At 37.2% G+C, this 23,650-nt stretch overlaps 1 protein-coding gene across 20 annotated transcripts in view; it reads left to right on the plus strand.

Moving 5' to 3' along the window:
* ATP2B2 (ATPase plasma membrane Ca2+ transporting 2) overlaps positions 1-23,650 on the plus strand; it is a 420,614-nt gene that overhangs the window by 99,847 nt on the left and 297,117 nt on the right. For all 20 annotated transcript variants that reach the window (XM_072044123.1, XM_027467734.3, XM_038185709.2 and 17 more), the window contains one exon: positions 8,841-8,892. The gene's annotated coding sequence lies outside the window, so the exon portion shown is untranslated. The remainder of the gene's footprint in view (positions 1-8,840; positions 8,893-23,650) is intronic.

Here is a 23,650-nt window from a genome sequence, read left to right on the forward strand (position 1 = left end):
TCCTGAGCTTGCGGTCTGGGCAGGCATCCGAATTTGATGAATGACTGTGCCATGAAAATCCCCCACTATGACTACAGCGCAGAGGGATGCAAAGTAGAGGTAGCTGAGCTATGTCCTGGACAAGAAATGATACAATTTTGTTACTGAGTCTGAATTGCCCTGAAGCAGCAGCACGTAAGCACTGGGCCTTGCCCTAGTGCTGCACTGTGCCCTGCGGAGGGTGCTGGCACCCAGCCCTCACACGAGGCATGGCAGTAACATACAAAGCATGTGCTTAAAGCATCGTGTTCAGCTGGTGGCGGTGCTTCTAGCTTTCTAAATTAAGGGCAAGGTGCCTCTCGTCAGGATCTGCCTTTCTAGCAAACTGCTGCAGTATCAGCGTTAGGTAGCTCTTCGCTGTGAGATGTTAGTTAAGCTGCAGGTTACACCTTGGCAGGCCTTGACTATGGATGTCAGACCTCTGTACTTCAGGATGGGTTCTCCACCAGGCAGCAAGTTAAATGAAAACACAATCACAGTCCTTTTACTGTAGAGGGCTGACCTAAAGTGTATGCACAGCTTGAGCTATTTTGCACCTCAGCTGAACGTCTTCCCTAGTGATATTTGGGGAGGGGGCGTAGGGAGACAGCAGAAGGAAGGAAGCACAAGAAAACAAATATCTTGTTTTTCCTTTAAAATTTCAAAGAGTAGCAGCATGCTGAACATTCACTAATAGCATAGCCTGTCTTCCTATGATGCAGGCAGGATCCCAGATGTCCTTGTGAGCATCTGTTCCAACAGCAAGCAGAGCAGTAGCTGAAACCTCTCTTCCTTGCATTGCTAAAAAGGTTAACCGTCTTCCCAGATGGTTTGGTGGGTTTTATATTAAGGTTAATTCATCTCTTTTACATGGAGGCTTTGCAGTACTGTGGGCCTTTGTAATGTGCCCAAGTTCAGTGCTGCAGCACACACTGAACTGCTGTGTTAACTTATTGCAGTCCTTGGTACTAACAGAGCTGCAGAACTGACTCCTTGCTTTCAGGGTAGCAGACTGGCAGCATTCCTTTGTTGCAGTATCAGAAATGTGTTTGCATAAATGTAGTTAGCACATATTCTAACAAGCTACTGTTCCCCTTAGGAGGGGACAAGAGTGTGCCACGCTGCTAAGCAAATCTTCAGAGCTCTGGAGGCAGCGTCCTTTCGTCAGCAGCATTTGGAGCAGGGAACTCCTTTTCCCCTTGTGTTAATTCTATCTTAAATGTGGGATCTGGACAAAATTTTAATGAAAAACCTTGAAAAATGCTTTTCACTAGATGACTATGAAAATACTTCATAATTCGCTTTTTTTTTTTTTTCTTTTTTTTTCCCAGTTGGTCATTTATATTCTGCACAGACTAGAATAGCACTATGGGGGGAGCATTTAAATAGGAAGAAGATTTGTCATCTGTCACACTCTGAAATTAAACTTTTGATATCGAGTTATTGCCTTAGAAATAACTTCAAAAAATTTACATGATGAGAAAAGTACACGATGGGGGAAGCTGTTGAAGTAGTTATGTAATAACGCTGTTAAATCCACTATAGCTGAGCAGATTTTTTAAAATATGTATTTATTTATGAATAAATTAAAATGTATATATACCCACCCAATAGAAATTTCAATGACTCCTAGACCACTTCTGTGGATTTCCTTTTTCTTTTAAGAAAATGACAGAAGAGAATTCGAGGTTCCCAGAGCTGCTGCACAGCTTTCTATCCAGCTTTGTTAGATGGCTTTAAATCTTCTTGTTTTACACTGACCTATCTTAAAAAAGTGGAAAGAAAAGGAAGTAGTTACATGTAAGGAGAGCAGTTCGTTACATAGGGAAGTAAAGCTCAAAAGTATTGATGGCAAGTTGTACGAACAGTGAAGATGGAGGATACTCTATAATTATGGCTACAGTTGAAAGCCTATTTGGACTTCATCATGATGCTTCTGTTCTGTAGAAAGGTGTTAAAAAGAAGTTGTGAAAGAGGTGAAACAAGAAGCCTATCTCTAGCAGTGGGGATAATGGAGCTGCTCATAGCTGCTCCTCTCTCCCACAGCTGATTTTATTTTTCAAAATCCTCCCTAAAAGAAAATACCTGAGCAACTGTGTTCATTAAAGCTGTTATCTGTAGACAAGTGAACAACTTGTCCTCTGCTAAATCAGGTTGCTTGCTTTGTTTTTGCTTATCCCCTGTTGACAGCTTCTGCAATTGTGCAGGGAGCTCGGAGGCAGTGCTGCTGCACGGCGTGGCTGCTGAGCACAACAGGTGGATGTGCCAGTGCTTTGCATGGATTTTTTTGTCTGCTGCAAGTATGTATGTCCGTATTACTCATGACTAGAGGAGGCTGTGGTCAGGTAGTTTCTTCCCCCAAAATGCTTACATTTTATCCCCTCCTTTTGGCATGTAGCTGATGGCAGGCTTCATTTAGCATGAAGAGCCATGGGGTGCGAGACTGGCCGTGCTGTCAGATTGTAATGCTGCCTTACAGCAGAGGTAGATGGCAGCAGCTAGCGGTGTGGGGATCCTTCCCCTGGTCCCTTTGGATCCGGATCCCTTTGGTACACACAGGAAGCCGAGTGGTAACTGCCAGTGGCGCTGCTTGTGGGCCAAGCGCCAGCCCAACGCGTGGCACAGAAGTCTCACGTGCTTAGGAATTGTGCCACTTGTAGCTTGGGTGCCTGAAAAGCAGTATTTTGGTCTGTTCTTGACTAGGGCTTTCAGAAAGAAGAAAATGTGATTTTTCTAATAAAAATATTTTTTCAAACACATTTTTTTTTTTTCCATAGGAGGAGGTGACTCATTCTTTTTTTTCAAAAAGATTTTACTTTTTTTTTTTTTTTTGTCAGACCTTAAAGTGTCTAGAAACTTTCTTGGATCACCAAACTGATCTGAGAGAAAGCAATCCAGTGTCTATGCTTAACACAGCTGTAAAGCTCTATAGTATCATATAGCTGTTCTTATCTGCTGACTCTTATAGTCCAGGTAATATTCTAGAATCAGCCACATTTATTAAAGGAATTAGTAATAACTCCAACATATGAGGTAAATATGAACAGCGAAGGAGCTTGCACAGAATTTATCATAGTTGTTTTATTTTCATTGAGTTTTTGAATTTCAGTTCTGCTACAAATCCAATCCCATTTGGTAGTAATAAAATGAAATATTTAGAAAATATGTGTCTAGTATGTATGTGGTAAAGATGGCACTATGTCTTTAGAGCTATTAAATACTCTTATAACGGAAGCAATTTCAGAAGAATGGGATTTGACCTCTTTGGATATGGATAATGTTGAGACAAGTGAAGGTCAGGTATCACCTTTAATCTTTGTTTGATATATATATATATATCTATCATTATTGATATATACATATAAAATTATATATTTATTTTATATTTTATATATTTTATATATTATATATATAATGTATGGCTTTGATTCTAGCACTTGTAATTCTAGCACATGTATTTAAGATTAAAAAAAAAAAATTAATAATCTGAATACTTCAGGGTAACAAAACAACACACAAATAAAACCCTTACAATTTTTTTTCCGTTTTAAATCTATAATGACCTCTGAAAAAAATAGATAATATAGATTAACTCTTCTGTTATGCTTGAGGCATAATCAATTCCAGATGTGGTTTTGACATACAGTAAAACTTGTATGATCAGCTCTGCTGTCATCTCATTCCCAACAGTTTTAGGCCACTAATGAAATTAAAGCAACTGTGAGGGCATTGGTGACCTCAGCTCTCCAGGTAAAATGATTTGGATTATTTTAACTAAAGCATCTATAACTTTCACAACCCATTGGAGCGGCAGTGTTATCTCTTTGGTGCTTAAAACCCTCTTCTTAGCTTCAAGAGTGACTCAAAGTGCTTAGAATTTCACTTTGATTTTAGTGTCCGCCACCTTCTCCATGGAAAGCACCAGGTTTGGGAGTCTGAAAGTGTTTGAAAGTGTTTTACTGCTTTGGGGCAATGTTTCAAGCTCCCACTTCTTGCTAGATCTTGTCTGAGACAAGAGCAACCTCTTTAGAACAATCTCCTTGATTCATATAATTCAACCTGGAAACCCGGCACTTGCTGCTTTTTCAGTGTGTCACCTGATGAGAGATGACAGTAGATGTACCGCAGCCACGGAGAGGCTTCACTGCCTGTCTTTTTGACATATTGAGCTAACACATAGGCTGTCAGTTTTGTTTTGCAATGCTATAATTACTTATACTCAAATCCTGGAGAAAGATGAGATGCATTTCACATTGTAAGCTAAACTTGGAGTAATACTACATTTATGGGAGATGGAAAAAAAATGAAAATGTAGTAGAGGCCTGTGCCACTGGGTGGGTGGGCAGGGGCGAAAACCGTTTCATTAGGAAAAAAAAAAAAAAAAGGCAATCTACCCCCTCCCCATGATAATCTCCTTTCACAGTATCAGTGGGGATTGCCTTTCCTGTTGCCTTCTCAGCCTTCCAGATGTGATTTCATTTCTCTACCAGCTTGAATTGCAGATGCATGGTGTTGGAATTCTTACTAGTGCCCTAGCCCTTGGCCTTTAGATGTTAGAGCATCCACTTTAGAAAGGTTTTATCATTCACCTGGTCTAGAGCTTCATTAATTCAATGTCCAGATATTAATATACTCTGACTTAGGAGAGGAGTGCCAAGCAGAGTGTGCTTGTGGTCTGTTCCACCTCATGGGACAAAAGCACTGCAGGTCTTCCCTCCCAGAGGCAGTTCTAACATAGCCAACTGGTTTAGTTATCCCTGCTCCACCAAAAGCTCTGCATCCTTTTAAATTAATGAAATTGAATTATTTTTGTTGATACAAAATTTGCATTCATGATAACTTCAATAATTTCAACGTCCTTTGTTTATCTTAAGAGATGCTTTTACTTACTCTGTAGCAGCAGCATCTAGACAATTCAGAGAAAAGTGGAAAGAAATTCAGTGATGCTGCAGTGAATGTAACTTACTGGAACTTGTAAATTGAAAATACAAGGCAACTGTGACTCAAGCTACAGTATAAATTTTGGCTGTGTACAGTATCATGCCAAATACTGATGTAATTTATCTAATTTTGTTAAAATTTTTATCTTTACCATTATTATTCTCTACATTTAAGTAAATATTTAGTGATGGACTATATATGTGTATATTTTAGCCTGGTCTTCATGGATTTAAAATAGGAATCTCTCATTGTGTAGACTCTGTGATTACCATTTAAGCTATCTCACATGAACTATATGTGTGTACTTTGTCCACTGGCTGTAAAGGAGTCAATCAAATAAAGGAAATAATGGAAAATCTTAGCTATCAGGTGGCAAGAGTGCACATATTGAGTAGTGGAAAATACTGCAAGTGGAAAGAGCTCTTTTTAGGTGTTGGAATAATTGTATGTTGCTTGAAGCACACGACGAGAGCAGTTTAAACAGTTATTAAAGAATGTTGCCAGATCTTATCACTGCAGTCATGCATAAAGATCAGTGATCCCCATGCAGCACTACAAAATGTGTGAATGAGGTACACTTACTAAAAATAAACCTATGGAGTGTTGTTCATAAATTGCCATAGGATACTGACTAAATGCGTGCAATCTAAGCTGCACAAAATGATCTCCAAGATTGAGTTCAAGAATGTGTTTAACTGCAGCATTATAAAGGAGCTTAAAAGAAAAAAATAGTTGCAGGCCGTGTGTCTGAGCATTCATCAATGTTTAAAAAATACTAATAAAAAAGTCATACATCAAAAAAAAAAGTCTTTAGTCAAAAAAAAAAAAAAGGCAGCGTAGTAGAATGAGAGTAGTGATGAGAGATGAGGGTCAGGCTGGGTGTGGTACAGCGGATGAATGAGGAAGTGCAGCAGATGTGCTGCATCTCCTACAAAGGAACCTGTAAAAAACACAGATGTATTTTACAGGTTTCACTTGGCGTCAGTAAATGGAAACTGATACGTCTCTGAGCCTGACAAACAATCTCTACTATCTCTACTCTTCCTCAGAGTAGTTTGTTAAATTCGAAGCCACTGTAATTCTGCTTTTGCATCATTTGCAAAGAGCAGTATTGGGTCAGTTTGGCCCAAGGTGAAGTTCCTTAGCAGAAAGTCATCTTAACAGGCTAATCGGATCACCTATGACTTAGGCTGTACAACTGCCAAACTGCCCAAAATAGAGAGGGAAGGGACTATAAAAATAAATAGAAATTTAGAACTCTTCAAGGCATCTGGCAACGAGTGAGCTTCCCACAGCAGAATGAAGTAGGGACAAAATCTTTTCCCTTTTAGAAGAATGATTTAATACATACTCTTATACATACTTTTTTTTTCTTTTTTTTTTTTTTTTTTTTTTTCCCCTTGTGTCATTATACAAGCAGGATCTGTTCTCTTTCTCATAAGAAACAGGTTTGCTGATGAAGCCATTGTCACCTCAGCTTTATGTTTTGTGGCTTCTCCAAATTTTTAGGATGGTGAATAAATTGGAAGTCACATCAATTTCTTTATAGTTCACTCTTCAGTTTGACTAGGGAAGATAAAACCTTTCTCTCATCAAAAGTGTTCTTAAAATCAATAAAATTTTCTTACTATATCGAGATATTTGATTATCAGTTTCTGTATGGTTATTATTTTTTTCAGCCAAGTGTAGAAAAAGAATGATTGCAAGCATTCAAAAATGCTGCTTCAGCACTGGTTTAAGCAATTTAGGGAAACAAATGAAGCACAAAGGATTTTATTTAACAATAAATTTTCTAGAAACTTTTTTTTTCTTGAGTGACTGGCTTTCTTAGAGCAAACTCCTTTATGAGGAATTTTACAGCAATCTGCATGACCTTTAACAACTACAGTTTTTCAAAACTTTGGGAATGCCACATAAAAGTGTAAAGGAATATTCATCAGGTGGCACCTTAAGTAATACCTGATGAAAGTAACAATGCATTTTAAAACTAGAATTGATTACTCTGGGATTTATAGCATGGACTATGGTTTTGTCGTATTTTCCAATCTGAGAATGCTGTTTTGACAAAGTCAGAGAAATCATGTTGAGAACACTGATTAGACGTTTGAATTTATCCCCCTAGTGTTTGAGCACTTTTCTGTTATCTTCTGAATTTATCCTCAAAGCCAGTCTCACAGAAGTGGAAGTACTTTACCGGTGAGTCAAATGGAGGCAGGAGCATTAATGACACACCTGTGCTGTAGGCAGAAATACATTTTTTTTTTTCGACCCGAGCCTCAAATTGTAAGCACTGAGAACTGTGTAGGGTAGCCAAAACAGAGCCAAGTATTTCTATCACTATAGTGACCGCATCTGTGTTGCTTTGAGTCCTGAGCTGGGATTCTCTCTTCTTACTCATTTAATTTACGTCATTATCATTTCTGCTGCTCAAGTTGTTTAGACTTGCTATACTTTAAAGTTATTACATTTAAATATTTTCCCTAATATGTCTTCCTCCTTTGCAGTTAGCTTGATTCATGGAGCTATCTGCAAATTGTCTGTAATGGTATCTGATGTTTGGGCTGCATTGCTGGTTTATGGGGAAGACAGATTGCTTGTGCTTAGCTCTGGTATTGTGCACACAATTCGGAATGATACAGCTCTAGTATTCAGCCATTTTCATGTGTTTCCATAATGGGAAATCTCTGGAATAAATGCAGCAAAGTGATGTTGGTATCCCAGGTAGTGGAGCAAGTTGTTTGACTTGAAGCTATTGCAACCTTTTGCATAAGATGCAAGAAGGATATTTTGATAAGTCATAGTGATTGCATTCCATGGCACTTCTATCAGGTGCTTTAGCCTTTTTGTTGGCTAGATTTCAATTCCATTAATGTTGAAACCTTACTACCTAACCTAGCCTTGACTCTCAAACAAGTTTTATTTTCCTTCTAATTTCCATCCTGAACAAATGTGCAGTGGAACTAATACAGTCAAGTAATCACCTTTTGGCTGTTAATAGCATGATATGTATTCAGTTCGTGTATCATTTTGTATTGTTCGGATAGTGCTTTAACAATTCAGAAGAGAAATAGATACTGAATGTATTTTGAAACTCTTATAAGGCTGTTATTGCTTTCACCTCTCAACAAGCCTCACAGCTTAGTGAAATAATTATCTGACTAGGGGTAAAAAGGTATACTTACCAAGTCATGTCTTAACAAATATAAACACATGTACTATTACGTTTCTCTTTACTTAACAAACCATGTCCAGGTAGTTTTAAATAGATTCTTGAAAACATAGGAATCCTCTTGTTAAATTTGTGAACCAAAGAGATATCTACATGCTTGTCTTGATGTATTCTTGGAGATATTCAGTTTCATCTCCTCCAAAAGTAACTAGATTAAACTTTGATGGACTCTGATTCATACATATATTTATTTACTAGACCTTTTTCCCTTTCAAATAATTAATTCTAAGGAATACATAGCTTATGCATTCTATTAAAGACTTAGAGAACTCAATGCTACTATTGAATAATTATAAATTGTAACAAATGTAATGTGACTTATATCATTTAAGATTTTTTTATTTTTTATTTTTTTTTAAAAGTACGTGCATTAACTCTTCAGTTATTAGAATCTGATAGAGTTGTGTGTTTTTGTTTTTAAAGCTTTCAAATTAATGCATTAGGGGAGTAATGGAGAAGAGATGAGGTTAATTTTATTACTTGTTCAATAAAACCACTTGAACTTAAACAAAACCAGATGCGTTTAAATGGTTGGACTGCATTATTATTATTATTATTATTATTATTATTACATCTACATGTACTGGACATTACATCCAGTCACAATTTATATTTCCAAAAATTGAAACTGTTTCTTCTTTATTTCTATTAGGGCTTGCATGCTGTGGCACAAAGACTGCATCACGCTGTGCGCTATGTTCATGGTAAGCCTTATTTAATCTTTTTAAGTTATACACAGTGTAATTCCAGGGGATAAAACATTATTTTGTCAGTCTGTCAGTTGAGATTATCATAAACACGCTAATGCAACTTTAGTCTGTATCTGCTGTACAGATTTAGTCTCAAACTTCCAGTTTTGCACAATATCCGGTGCAAAATTAGTTTTAAAAATCTACGATGAATCTGATGAGGGCCTGCAATTTTCAACTGTTTTGTTCAAAAATGAAATCTCAGACAGTGCAGCACAGGGACATTTTTGTAGATAAAATACTGCAGTGGCACCCCAATTCATGACTGGTCTCCAAATGACAAGAAGAGTAACACAAAAGGCCCAGGCTAGGATGCATCAATTCCTGTTTTGTCCAGGCTCCATGCCTGAAGGCGCCTTATCTATGCTAAGCAATTCTCCATGGCTGCCAACTCTTCAGTGCTTCTTAAAATAATTAAGTTAAAAATATTTCATAAACTCATTTTGTATAGGCAAAATAAGCCCCTGTGCTCCTCCAAAGTGGCATACATTTCTTCTGTTCCCTTTCTCCTCCAAATATTAGCAAATTACCGCTTTTATTATGGATATGACATGAAAATAAACAATCTCCTGGAATTAAGCCCCACTTTATCAAATGGTTTCCAACTATGTCCTGTTCTTTTTTGACCTGCTAAGTAGAAAATACCTTCTACTTCTGGGTTTCCTGGTGTAGGTTTTAAAATTTATGACTTTCCCCTTCCTTTTTACCGGAAGCAACTTAAATCCTTATGTGGTACCATTGCCACCCCTACCCCCATCAGTTCTCTTACCTGCTAAAGGGTCTATGCTAATCAGTGACCTCTGCCTCTAAGGCTAGAAGTTAGTAAACAGTTTTCCCTAGTTGATGGGATTAAAGTGCTAGAGGTGTGGCCCAGGCTTTAAGGGACATGGTCTTTAAATCTTCTTCCCTAATTCACTTACATTCAAGTCAGCAAATTTAAAATCTGCTTCATTGAACTGTCAAGGTAAGTACTGGAGACATTTAGCTTTTCTTGGTGTTTCTAACAGTCCAATCACATCCATAGATGTACTGCTTCTTCCTGAATAAAAATGTAATCCTAGCGTATTCACTGGCTTCTTAATAAGCACACTTACTGATGGCAATAGTTTGTCTTGCAGGGTCTTGAACAGCCAGCAGGTTTATGTGTGCATTTGCAGATCATGACCAAGGACAAGCCCTTGCTCAATTGCATATTACATTTAACTACTCATCCCTCTTGAATAGGAATTAATGCAAGAACAAAAGCTTAACATTTGTCAGGTGTTTTAATGCTATCATTCTTCTGTCTCCAGACTTTTGGACTTTTTTTTTTTTTTTTTTTTTTTTACACTTTTTCCTCATTCTACAAACTGAAGGTCTTTTTCCGTAGTCTCCTGTACAACACAGTGGTAGTATGGACCAGTTCTACTGTTCTCAGTGCTTGCTAGAAGTTTGGAAAGTGTGTGAGGATCTTAGCACTGACTGCAAATTAATTAGTCTGGGAGCACCAGAAAGATGGTTAATGGCTCCATTAATAATTTCACTTTCTTATAGTCTTGGTTTTAAAATAGTGGAGCAGTGTTTTCTTCTCTAAAGTACAATAAAAGTGTCTTTCAATTTTAGAGACCATCTAGGAGTAATACTTTTCAAGATTTGTAGATGTTCTCTAAAGTATAGGGTTCATAATTTTAATTTACACAATTACTGAATAAGGCTCAGCCTGGCATTGCTTAGCTAAAATATTTTTACAAGTACAAGAAATCATTGTAAACTCAAATGCCTAGTAGTTGGATTTTACCAATGCAAACTGTTTTTATCGATTAGGCAAGTCTGACAGTATTATTGTCAAGTTAATTATTATTTTTTTAAATGCATCAAGACTAGCATAAAAATCTAGATAAACTAAGCTATAGCCTCTCTGGTTTTGATGGGAAAATTAATCTTATGCTGCTGATGCTTCTCTAATGGTTTTGAAATGGTTTTTGAGGGTGTGTAAAACAACAATAAATCCCACCTATTGAAATATAGCACTTGTCACTTTTAAATCAGGGGTAGTTGTATATCTAGACCAGTATATATACAGTTATTCTGTATATTATCTAAAACATGTCCCCTAAAGGCGCTGCTGAACCTTTTTCTTTTACAGTAGTTTCATCAGTTTATGTGCTTCTCATACTGAGCTTTCTTTCTGAAGGCCCATAGTTAATTTTCAGATACCCATAGTATTTTCAATTGAATCTAACACTATTATTCAGCTTCTGATATATGGTTTATCTGATTAATGTTGTTTGGGGATTGCAATTATTTTGAACAATTTGTCTTCTTTTATCTGCTGTAATGCAACTTTTATTAGAACTCGCTTGAGGAATGCAGTTTACATCACTGAATGAACAGGACTGAAACACTGGGCAGTGTAGGAGTGGCTCCTGTACTCAGTGAATGTGGCCCTTGTTGTATGCCTGCCTTGTATCCCCAAAACGTTTCTTGTGGCAAGATGCTTTTCTATAGTTTATCTGACGTTTAGATGTAGAGCTTAGGGATATGGTTTAGTGGGGACTGTTAGCGTTAGGTCAGAGGTTGGACTCGACGATCTTGAGGTCTCTTCCAACCTAGAAATTCTGTGATTCCGTGTGATTCTGTGTTTACAAATACTATCTACAAATAAGAGTCATATAACTTCTGCAGGGTTGGGAGCTTTTGATTGCAGGTGTTCATAATTAGATTCATTTACAAAGTAGATCAAGCCAATGAAGGGTGCACAGAAAACTGACTTAGAGCTTATCAAATTAGCTAAGTAGAGCAATTAATCAGACGGACCTTAACTTGATTTGAGTTTTCTAAAGTTTCATTTTTTTTCTTTTTTCTTTTTTTTTCTTAAAAAAGACATTAAATGTGAAGCCAGCTGGGTTTGGCGGGACAGTCTCCCAGACATGCATATGACAAGGAGAGTGTCAGCAGTGGTAGTGAGCTCTCCGCAATCATCATACACCTTTCAGAAACCTTCTGACCTTCCCAATGCACAGGGCAGTGTCCTGCTATGCCATGACCTGTATCTGCTTTAAAAAAAAAAAAAAAAAAAAAGCCCCAAACTGTACAGGAAAAATACCTGAGATCTACCTTCAGTTTTTGTATCCACATACTGCAGTCCTGGCTAGTAGGGTGGGAGCTCCCTGCCATTAGCACCAGTGCTGTTACACCAGTAGTTCCAAATGGCCCAAGTTCTCAGCAAAGACAGTACAATTCACTTGGTATGAAGTACAGTATTGATATGAGGCAGAAACAAGTGTGTTTTGGTTTTCATCATTAAAAAGTTTTCTCCATGCTAAACTCTACCAATTGACTAATTCAGTTCCCCCAGATCATATTATTTTGGACTGAAATAATCTCTCTTCAGTGAAGTGCTCTCTGCAGCATGAATACAGTGTAGGGTGAACGCAGTATTTTATCCAAACGATAACTTGTCAGTGAAAGTGTTTAAAAGGCAACTCTTCAGAAACTTCTGATTACAGTATGGTAACAGCCGTTGAGGTGTCCTGAAAATGATGCCGTTAACAAGTTCATTTTGCTTTTAAGTAAGTTTATTTGTCTGAAGCTGTTAATAGCAGTCCTTAATTGGGCAGTTAGCCATGCTGCCTCGAAGTAAAAATGTGCCATTAGCTACAACTGATTCTTAAATAGCGGTTGCTTGTCAGCCTATAAAAATCTGGTCAACAGTGTGCTAGATGCTGGGTTTCAGAGCCAAGCTGGTGGTGGTATACGGTATTTCATTTTGTGTTGCTTAAATACAGGCTAGATCGCTGCTTAAATCCATGCAGACCAAAAACAGCTGAAACCCCCTCCTCCTCTACTCTTCTCAGTAAGGAGTAAAGGACTGCGCTGGGTTTATGCAGAGCGCACTATGTGTCCCTGGCCAAGCTCCTGGGTTTTATGTGTGTGTATATAGTGAGACTTCGTGCAAATTAGTACTTCTGACTCTTGTGCAAATGGGCAGGGATGCTGTGGACCTGCTGCTCGCTATGTGTGGGCAAAACACACAGAGGTATACGGGAGCTTTAAGCTACCCTTCCATCATCGTGTGTAAAAGGCTGCCTTACTTCAATCCTGTATTGAAGAGCACAATATGCAAGTATTGGTCCCAGGAAACTGGCAAAGAAATCCACCTGGAAGAAGGGGAAGATCAATTAAGGATTATTGCTAGTCTTGACTGTTCTAGCTGAATGCTTCTTTCGTATAATGAAACTTTTGTGGACAAAATATTTCTTAGATATTGGGGAAATGCACCTAATTTTACTCACCTGTTAATCTGTATCTGTACTTAACCAAGTGAAAGGAGGCAAGTGAAAGTGTTAAATATGCTGATATGGATTTTCTTCTTAATTTGTTCACACAGACCAATGATCTTGTATTTTTAGATAGAATTTTTCTGTCTTTCACTGCAGAGAAAAAAAAAAAAAGTGTGAAATGTATTTTTTTCCTTGTGTCATTTCCTAATAAACAGCACTGGTATTTGTCAGGTTTAGCCCTGCCAAATTGGTCCAAAGCCCCATATCATTGCCACTGAATAAAGGAGATCTCTCTCCTGACACGACCTTTGCCATTACCTTTTCCTTCTCTTCAAGAGGCCAAATATTTTTTTTTTTTTTTTAATTACACTTGCAGTGTATCCTAAACCTTGTCAGAAAAAAGGACTGATGAGCTACCAGTCTGTGTTCCAAACCGGAGAAAGGCTCAGTATCCAAATTCAGCAATATGTTTTCTACTTTCAAAATTATGTGATTGCTATGATACACTGTTCTTTAAGGTGATTTTCATTGTTCCTTCTATGATATAACAGCTTTCTCCCCATGGGATAAAAGCTAATTACCACTCTTCTGAATATGAATTTCTGTCCTTGCATACTTACCCAGCGCCACTCACTGAAGTGCTCCAGTCTGCTCCAGTCCCCCGTGCAGTGCCAGAGAACTGTTAGTTGCACTAGCTGAAGTGTTTTCTTGGCAGTTGATACCCAAAACATAGGGATGAATAGGCTAATACAGAAGCACAGCTGGCAGACTTGAATGCAAGAAAGAATTATGGATGCTTCCTTCAGCCTCAGCACCGATGGGAATGAGACGCTCCTTGGGATTTTGTTACCTATTATCTAAATACTGAAATGTCTCTTGGGAGCTTAAATACAGATGTTTTCTGTAAATTTGAACTGATGATTGTTCCCTGTTCCATCAACTCAACTCTAATATTCTAGTTAACTGATATGCTGTGGGTCATTCTTTTTGAAAAGCACACAATGTATACCTATATGCATTGATTAGGGGCACTTACATTAGAGGATTTTACCTGCATATCTTAAAATACCCTCCTTCCCTCTGTGAAATTGGTTTCTCTGTTTCACAATTATGCAGTGCTTTTACCTTACCTGTCTGGGAATGAAAATGTTAACCAAAGTTATCATCTTAGGTCAGGATTTTACCCCCCCCCCTCCAAAATTTGGAATGATATTTTCATGCCACTAACACTGAATACTTAAAACTCCAAATGTCATGTGCTTAAGTGTTCTCTGAAAGCTATAAAAAGCATAAGATAAAGAGGGAGGTATTTGGATAATTATTTCAAGATTTTTGTAGTTTGATAGAGGTGTTTGCTTTCAGAAGACAAACAGCTCTGAAGGATGATGCCTGAAATGCCAAAGCTGCATTTTCTTCTATATTTATATCAAAGTATATATCAGATAAATTCTCATTTATCTGATAAATTTCAGACACTTGCCTTGATTTTTTTTTTTTTTTTTTTTTTTTTTTTTACTCACTAAGAAACTTCAGTTCTAACTGATACAGAAGACTGCTGGAAAGAACCTGTAAATAGGAACATTAATCCCTACCCTCCTGTTTCTTACAGAATTGCGGTGTTAGGTCTAAAAGCACTGTGACCATATTTTCAACATGCACGTGCTTTCAAGACGTTTGAATCTGATCAGTTATCCAAATGCTTCTTTTCCTTGGGAAGGTTGGAGGGCTGTACTAAATATGACTGAAGTTATTTTGGTAGCAGTATGAATATAAAAACTTGTTCGTGTCTTTGCTTGATCTCTCTGAACCCAGTGTAAGATACCTGGATGTGAGTGATAAATGACTCAATACAGGGGAAGGAATGATGGATGACTTGTGAAGCTAAACATTGCATCTCAATAACTGTTACCTGTTCAAAAGCTACAGTAGAGATATTGAAGAGGGTATTTTGCTTTGTACAGGTTTGCATTAGCTGATTTTTTTTATCACTGTGCCAAACATAAGCAGAATGTGTATACTATAGTCTATTTCATGGATGTAATACATCTTGTTTATAGCAAGATGTGTATTTCCTATGGTGGTGGTGTCAGGGCCTCAAGCCACTAGGAGGTTGCAATCTTCATAAACCACAAGTATTACTACTGATTAATGGACACTCTGGTTCTAGCTGGACGGATACTCGTGGGGGTTGCTCTCTGACAAATGAGCAGTATTTTGGAAGTGTGCAAACACAGCAGCTCCCATGTCTCCATGAGATATCTACATCAGAAACCCAGGCAACATAGCTCAAGTATCTGATAGAAGCCGTCACTGAGGAATTAAAATGCAAGATCAAAAATATCCAGCAGCGTGTGGATGTTTTACCAGTTTTACCACTGGTACGTCAGTGTGCACTTAAGCACAGTTGAAGTCATTACCAAAACTCCGAGCTGTGCTGCAGCAGGAGCAGATCAGAGTCAGACTCTCCTCCCAGCTGCCTTGTGTTAAGGGAGATAAAAAGTGGCCAATGCTTTGACAAAATCAAAGCTGTGTTGTGGTGATGTGCGGTGTGTAGCTCTGGCAGCTCCCACCCTGGTGGTGCCCCTGCCATGCTCTGTGCCACCAGGGAGAGCAGCGATATTGTGGGTTGTGTCAGATGCTGCCCCTTAGCCCTGCTTGGGCCCGTGTTCACAAGGCTGACTTGGAGAACAGGTAGTTCTTTTCCTTATGGTTTGGTGCTCTGAAACTATCACATATCTCCAAGGCTTTCTCTATGGGCACCGAAAGTAGCTCGCTGACTGCTATTCCTTAGGGGTACTCTGCTGCACAATGGCTCTGGTCACTAATTTGAAATTGCTACTTGCCTTTTTAATTGTTTCCCAGTAATGTAATACAGTATGTTAAAAATAGCACCTTGAAAAAAGACTTGAGAGCCATAGGAATAGGGAGAGAAATCATTATACTACAATAATGACTATTTTTTTCCATTCTTTTGATTTCGTGAGCTCTCTGCCTATATTCCACTGATGGCTTTTTTTTTTTTTTTTTTTTTTTTAAACCATCATTTTAAGTGGTAAAGCTGTAAAAGAGGTGATACAGTAACAGTAGTCAGAAGTTATAATCTTTCTCAGTCTCATTTTCTGTAGACTACTTGCCATTATTTGGGGCTTTGGTGAATATCTATCCCAAACTTAATATTGAAAGTATTTATTACTCCATGGCTAAGTATTCATAAACTTGCTTTCACAATAACTGATGCCACAGCTGCGTGTGTCACATACAGGAGAGATTTTGTCCAGGACCTTAATCAAGGTCATTGTTATTTTTGGTGTTGGTAGCTGTGTGTTTTTCTTCCTCTGTGGAGTACGTTATTTTTAAGAACCTTGATGTCATGGGTGGAAAGCTCCATTCAGTAAAAAGAAATCAGAGTTAAATCCTTTATTTAATGGTCTGAGGCTTATGGCATGAATACCTCTTTTTTTTTTTTTTTTAAAAAAAAAAAAAAAAACAACTTACTGTTTTCTATCAAGTAAGAATATTTCTACATTTGCTTAAACACTGCATCAATATTTCCAGCAAAATACTTCTTTTCCTCAAATTTCCTTTTTAATAAAATACAGCCTCTTTGAACTCCACAGGCCTCACCATCTGTTACTCAATTTTCACTCCATAAAATTTTGCTGACATCTGTTTAATCAAAAATATTTTTATAGTCATGGAGAAATTTAGTTCAAACTTGCTATTACGCTATTCCTATACACCAAGGAGAAAATATGTAAATAATGAAGAGGAACTTACGGGAGAGGAGAGGAAAATTTTAAACTTCAGCCTGTTTCTGCTCAGGGCACCCTTAGGCTGTGGAAGTGCTCGTCAGCTTGTAGTCCATGCCTTTCGGCTTGGGAAGGCCAGAACTGTTTCTTTAGGCTTTAAAGGCCTGTCCTCATTATTGGCTGTGCAGCTGCTGTGCTTGTCCCTTGTTCCTTTGTTGTCTCTTTACGGGTGAGTTTCCTTTGCTGTCTCTACCAGGACAGCCGTAGAACACCAAGTGGGATGGATGCTTTTCTTCCATTCATCTCCCTTGGTTTCTCCCTTGCCCACTAGGGTGATACGCTCTCTGGTTTCATTGTTTTCCTGTCACACACACATCAGGCTGAAGTTTGTTGGTGCTATAATAGGCGCTGTCATAGATGTAATGATAATTATTAGTAAAGTCTTATTTTTAGTCTGTTTTGTAAAGGAAATGAGGCATATGCAATTTCTGTCTATCTGTCAGTCTGTTGGCTATCTGTTAAGCTTGATTAGGAAATTCTCACCAGTATTGTGGCCTGATAGACCCTTCCCATATGGCATTAAGTTTAACTATTTTTAAACAGCATGCTACAATTTTTAATAACCAAATAGCTGTTTTCATTATGTCTCTTGGTTATCATATATATATTTTTAATCACCTAAGTTGATCCAACCATGCTTGTTAGAGCACGTTGTACCATATAGTCTTGATTTTTGAAGAAGCATCAAAGTGTTGAGGCTTTACTGTTGTTTTTTCTGTTGCTATTGGGGTTCTTGTAGGTGAGCTTTCTCTTCTAGAATGATTTTTCTGTTTGCAGATTTATGTTGCTGTGTGTGCAAACTAAATAAATATTTAAAACCAAATAAAAAAAATTTGAATATTGTTTTTAGTTGAATATTCAGCAGAACATGCTGATTATCTTGAATTTAGTGATAGAGCAATGCTTCTAATTTTTTTCATACCAATCCCATTATCTGCACATTTAGTATTTACATATGTATTATTCAACTGTAATTGTTCTATCATATTTTAAAATAATACTTTTTATCTTCTCTTGAACAAGAAGAGTAAGCTTTTTGGTTTTAATGATTAGGTAGACAAAATCAATTCAAATGAAATATGAGTATAATTTTCTAATGCTTAGAGCCCTTCCCTTATTCTTTATCCTTGAAGAAGCTATTTATCTACCTTAAAGTTTTCTTTATTCAGAGAGATTTATTAAAGTATACTTGAGAGAAAAACGTCTGGAAGCATTCTTTGGTTTGTGTAAAATCTTTAGTTTATTTGGAAGGAATACTTTTCAGTGTTGCTTCCAAAAAAGAAATGCCAGAGCCTTTCAAAATCCTTGAAAGCAAATTAAAGGAAAATCTGAAATGACTTTGTTTCTTTGGGGTTTTCTAATGGTAGATTGCAAGGGGGAGTTTCTTTCCTTCTTCTGGGTTTCTTGTGGATCATTTGTAGCAGTGATCACGCTGTGCAAGTTTAACCTCAAATTGTAACCAGAAAAGTGTTGGGCTAGACGTGGGACATGCTGCTTGTTTTATGGAAGAAAAAATTAGACTGCTGTCATATTTGTTTATAATGATATCAGTAAGTTAAAGAAAAACAGCATGATTTTTATTTGCAGGCATGAATGATGTATACTGCTTTTAAAAATATGAACTCAAATAATGGCAATGGATTTTTTCCTTGCATAGATATGAAGGTTTGGTGCAGCTGTGAAAATGCTAACACTGCAATGAAGCAATACTTTTTAACCTCTGTGGTTCAGAATGAATATTTGAGTGTTATATCACCTGTCAATCCCATCCAGGCAGTGCTATATGTCACAGCGGAAAGAAATCTCATAATTCTTTCTTGCTTGACTATATCTTTTGCTGACATTTAGAACAAAACAAATTAAACTGAAACATGTCAGGAAAATTTACTGGGCACAAGTCGTAGGCTCGGATTTCCATTTGATGAAGAACCACAAGAATAACATTTCACAATGTCTAACTCTTCTCTGAGGCTTAGGCAAGTGGATCCCCGAAGCGTTCCTCCAGCGGCGCAGTGGCTCGGTGCAGGAGGAAGCTTCCCCAGGCGTAGCTCATCGCTCCTCAGCAGGGCGCTGCTACTGCCAGCATCCCAGGGGAGAGCTAGCAGCGTGCTGCATTGCAGGTGGAGGTGCATTGGCAAGGAATTCCCTTCTAGTTCTTGTTGCAGTTTTGTTCTACTGCTAATTCCACCCTAGTTCTTCCCTTAATCAGTTCTACTCCTCGTTTGGTAATGCTCCAGTTCCATTCTACCCCAATTCTGTTCTACTCCCAAATCTTGTTCTGTTCCCCGTTACTCTACTCTGCTCAAGATCAGAAGAGCTCTCAGAGGTATATTAGGCTAACCTACCTCATGCAGGAGAAAACTGGATAAGAACCATAATGAAAAAGCAGCAGATTTAAATAAATAAATAAATAAATAAAATAAAAAAATAATTCTACTTTGATAGAAGAAATTGTTGCATGCAAGCCTGTAGAAGAGAGCCTAGTACTGCAGCAATCCCCAGCAAGGAGAATTCAAACAGAGACTGCATTAAAATGGGCCCCGTTAACCGATGCCTTGCCTCTTCAGTGCTATTCGGTGGAATGGGGAGTTTCTTCAATGTTGTTCCAAGTCAAAACTCTTAGAGACAGTTTTGAATAAGGTTCCTGGTCTTCTGGTGTTGCTTGAGATAGTAATTTACAGAACGTTACCAACTCCTGCCTTTTAGATATGAAACATTTCCAAAATCAAGCCGTTCATTGCCAGCTGGGAAGAGCGAGCAGATATGGGAGACTCAGAATGTTTCAGTGAGAATAATAAAAATGCTTTATTTCAGAAGAGTTTGAGGAAGATGGTAAATGAGCAGAAAGAACAATATAATCCATCAGTCTTGACTGTAAAAACTTTTTAGTTTAGAAAGATAAATTCCTATTTCCTTAAGAATAGAGGCTATCAGAATAGAAGGTTAAGTTATATCATGAATTAAAACCTAATTAGAAGTTAGAAATCAACTGGGGGAATTAGATGGCCTATTATTAATGCTGCAGAAGTGCTGTTAAGGTTCTCAGGGGATCAAACCTTTAATGATGATTTGTTAGTGAATTGCTAGAGCTAGGAAAAACCTTTTCATTTGGAATATTCTCTTGACACTACAGAATTTTCCACGTAACAGTACATTTTCAAAGTTCTAGTTTTCAGATGTTTGAAACAGACACTTTAATAATTATTTTCCTAATTTAACTCATTAAATTCCTGCTTTCAATCTTGCTCAATTTTCTATTTTCTTCTCTGCATTTTGGTTTCATGTAGCCCATTTGCCTATTACAATGCATTTTGCTTTCCTTTTTCTGAATTAACTCCCTGGTTTTTAACCTTAGTGAGTTTTGAGTAAAAAAAAAAAAAAAAAAAAAGGCAATGTTCTGCTTTATCCTGATTTTTAATTTTTGTTTATTTTTCTTTTGTTTATTTATTTCTGTATTTTGATTACTTCATGGCCATGGCATAAATTATCTCATTCTGTTTTTTTTGATAACAATTCTGATTTTGAGAGTAATTTGATAGTTGGAGTTGCATGAGGCAAATGTAAATGCAAATGCTATTTCACTGACAGAGATTCCATCTTGAGAAAATAATAAAAAGACACTTTTGATGGTGCACTGCACAGATGCTTCTTTAGTATGTCTATGCCTGAATGTGGTAGTTGGTGTTTTTTTTCAGGAGGCTGGCTGAACTGGTTTCCTTAAAGAAATCAGCGATAATATGCCATCAAAACTGTTAACAAATGGGAATGTAATCCCCCCCCCCCCCCCCCCCCCCCCCCCCAGTGCTTAAAAATTAAAAATAAAAGTGTATTCTAGTCTCTACTGAGCTGTGCTCAGTTGTTTCTTGGTCTGTCCCATGATTTCCAGAAGAAGCTCCATGATAAGAGCTTTTCAGAAGGCTTCCAAGCTTTCACCCTGTAGCCATGTCACCTTTTGTGCATTGGTTATTTTAAAGCCATTTTTCTAATCCATTTTAGGTTGTACAACCCCATTCTTATTACAATTGTTTTCCTGATTTTCATCAGTCCTCCAGGGCAGTGCTGTAGTCATTCTTCATAAGCAGGTGAGAAAAAAAAATACAAAAAAAATCTGAAAGTCACCTCTTTACTTCTGTGACCATTCCTGCATGGTTCAGCTGTGAACACTGGTGCTTGAGGGATTCACAGTTAAGTTTACACCCACCTGCAGTTGATGTTTCTGCCTTTTTTCCCCTGCTTCTCTCTGTTTGTTTATTGATAGAGGTATATGCTCAAGTGTTAGTGGGGTGAACTACATAGGGTGGCTGCACCATATGTTAGTGCAATATCCCTGTGAAATAAATCAAGCATAGGTCTCTTGTGACAGACTGTGGCTTTGAGTATTAAAGAATTTGTAAAATAAATTGGCCTGTCTGCATCTAGAAAATGTCTTAGAAGCAGACTTTAATAATACCTTTGATTTTTCAGTTAGCGAATTTCATCAAAAAATAGCACACTTAATTTGCTTTGTTGTTCTGTTGGTGTTTGAAGAACTATGTGGGAACCCAGGTGGTTAAAAAGGAGAGAGAGAGAGCAAGGAATAGGAACAAAGAGAAGTTACAGAAATTGACTTTTATTGGCCTAACTTTGGTCTATTTATAAAATAAAGATGTTTGCACAATAATCCGCATTTTTTTTTTAATTTCCCCTGATTTTGTCCACATCTTTTTTTTTTTTTGATACAAAACAAGGAATGGTTTTAAATACAAAAATTATTTTTAAATGAGTTAATGCTTATTGAAAAATATGTCAAATTTCAGTGTTTCATGGCTGACTTTAAACTTTGTGTTAAAAGTGAAGTTAAAAATATATGCAAAAATATTAAGCGTACTTTTTCTTTATGAAGTTAATAGAAGGTAAAGTTAATGGAAAGTATTCACTTTACACTTAGGTATGGAAGAGAATGGGAACAGTTTTATTTTTTCTCTATAAGTAGTAACTTCATGGGATTATAATGTCATATTTCTTGATAATACATAAGTGCTTTTACTCCTACATGTACTTTCACAAAATGTAAATTTAGTGAGTCACGTTCCGAGTACAAAGGCACTGGGAGTTTGAAAGATTATTTTGCTTTATGCAGCAGAAACTATTATTTGGCATCAAGTCCCAAAACTTTTAAATCATCGAAGTTAGAAAAGTGTTGCAGTAATTATAGTAAATACTGTGAATAAGCTACTCAGTTAATATCTAAATTTAGTGTATGCAGAGAATTAATAGACACTTTTGTTTTCCACTTGTAAAATAATTTTAATTAGAAGCAATTAAATAAAATTACATTAATCCAAAGCAAAAAGCTTTTCCTTTTTTTTTTTTTTTTTTTAAATCTACATATATCCCATTTGTATTTGAAGGCTTACTGCAATTAAAGCTTTCCTTATATTCTGTAGGAAGAGCTAGAGATCAGTTCACAAAACCCTTCTGTGTAGATGGGCTACCAGATGGCAGACTTATCAGACTTCTATTTGCAGCATTTTTTTCCAAAGCATTTGAAACTGCCACTGTTCAAGCAGGATACAGTAGTCAAGGGACCACTGATAAACCCTCTTTCTAAGTCGATAGTGATGTTTATGGTGTTGGTATTGTCTTGATGCTTTATGTATCATATATTTAAACGCAGGAAAGTACCTGACCAAAAATGCTCCTGTAAATGTATGCCCAACAAAGGGTGCTGCTGATTTTTTTTTAAACATAGTTATAACAGTAACTGTGTGGTTATCGTTAGTAACTAATTAGTATATTAATTCCCACATTAATTGGTATATTAATTCCCACATTAGATTTCTTCCTTTTATACTAACATCATAACAATGTTGTTTTGGGAGAAATACTTGATGGAAAAGATGGTCTGAGGACAAAGGAATTCCTTTAAAGCTTCCCTTTTTAAATGCCTTATGACTCAGCCATAGACAACAAAAAGTCAGTATTTTGTTCTGGGATATATCCATGCATATGAAAAACAAATGTAAAATGGCAAGCAGGATACTTGGACTTCTGTTTTACGATCTGAATGTTTTCAAAAAAAAAAAAAAAGAAAAAAAAAGAATTGGTTATCCAAATGCAGTGGATAAGAGAGATGGTTTTCTACTGCCAATAGTAATTACAGAGAGAAAATGGGAAAGAATAATCCTCAGCAATCAAAACTGGAAGGATGCTGGCCTGTGTATTGGCCACCACTCTTAGAGTGTAAGAGACTGTTGCATATTGTCATTTCCATCTGGAGTTTTAGCCTTCCTGAAGGGAGGTTGGCGAATGAGACTATTTGACAGAACTTGCTTATGGCACCCACCAGTTCTCGTTACTGGCATTACCTTTCTGGTGGATCCTGCTGTGCTGTGGCAGAGCTCCCCTGACATCAGTTCCACAGCCTGGAACAACAGACAGAACCAGGAATACAGGTATTTGAAAGTAGTTTTTTGCAGGTGCCTGCGTGTGCCAGTAATATATTTAAGATTCAAAAGCTGGTAGCTCTAATGTGGAAAACACATTGTGATTGCAAATATCATTGAATTAGCTTTAAAATGAGAGTTTTAAAATTGTGATTATGGCTTTCTTTTTGTTTCATTTTTCTTTTTGCCTTGATTGTGATTCTGGTGTTTACAAAGC

This window comes from Anas platyrhynchos, chromosome 13, assembly GCF_047663525.1.
Source record: "Anas platyrhynchos isolate ZD024472 breed Pekin duck chromosome 13, IASCAAS_PekinDuck_T2T, whole genome shotgun sequence".
In the NCBI taxonomy this organism is placed as follows: domain Eukaryota; kingdom Metazoa; phylum Chordata; class Aves; order Anseriformes; family Anatidae; genus Anas; species Anas platyrhynchos.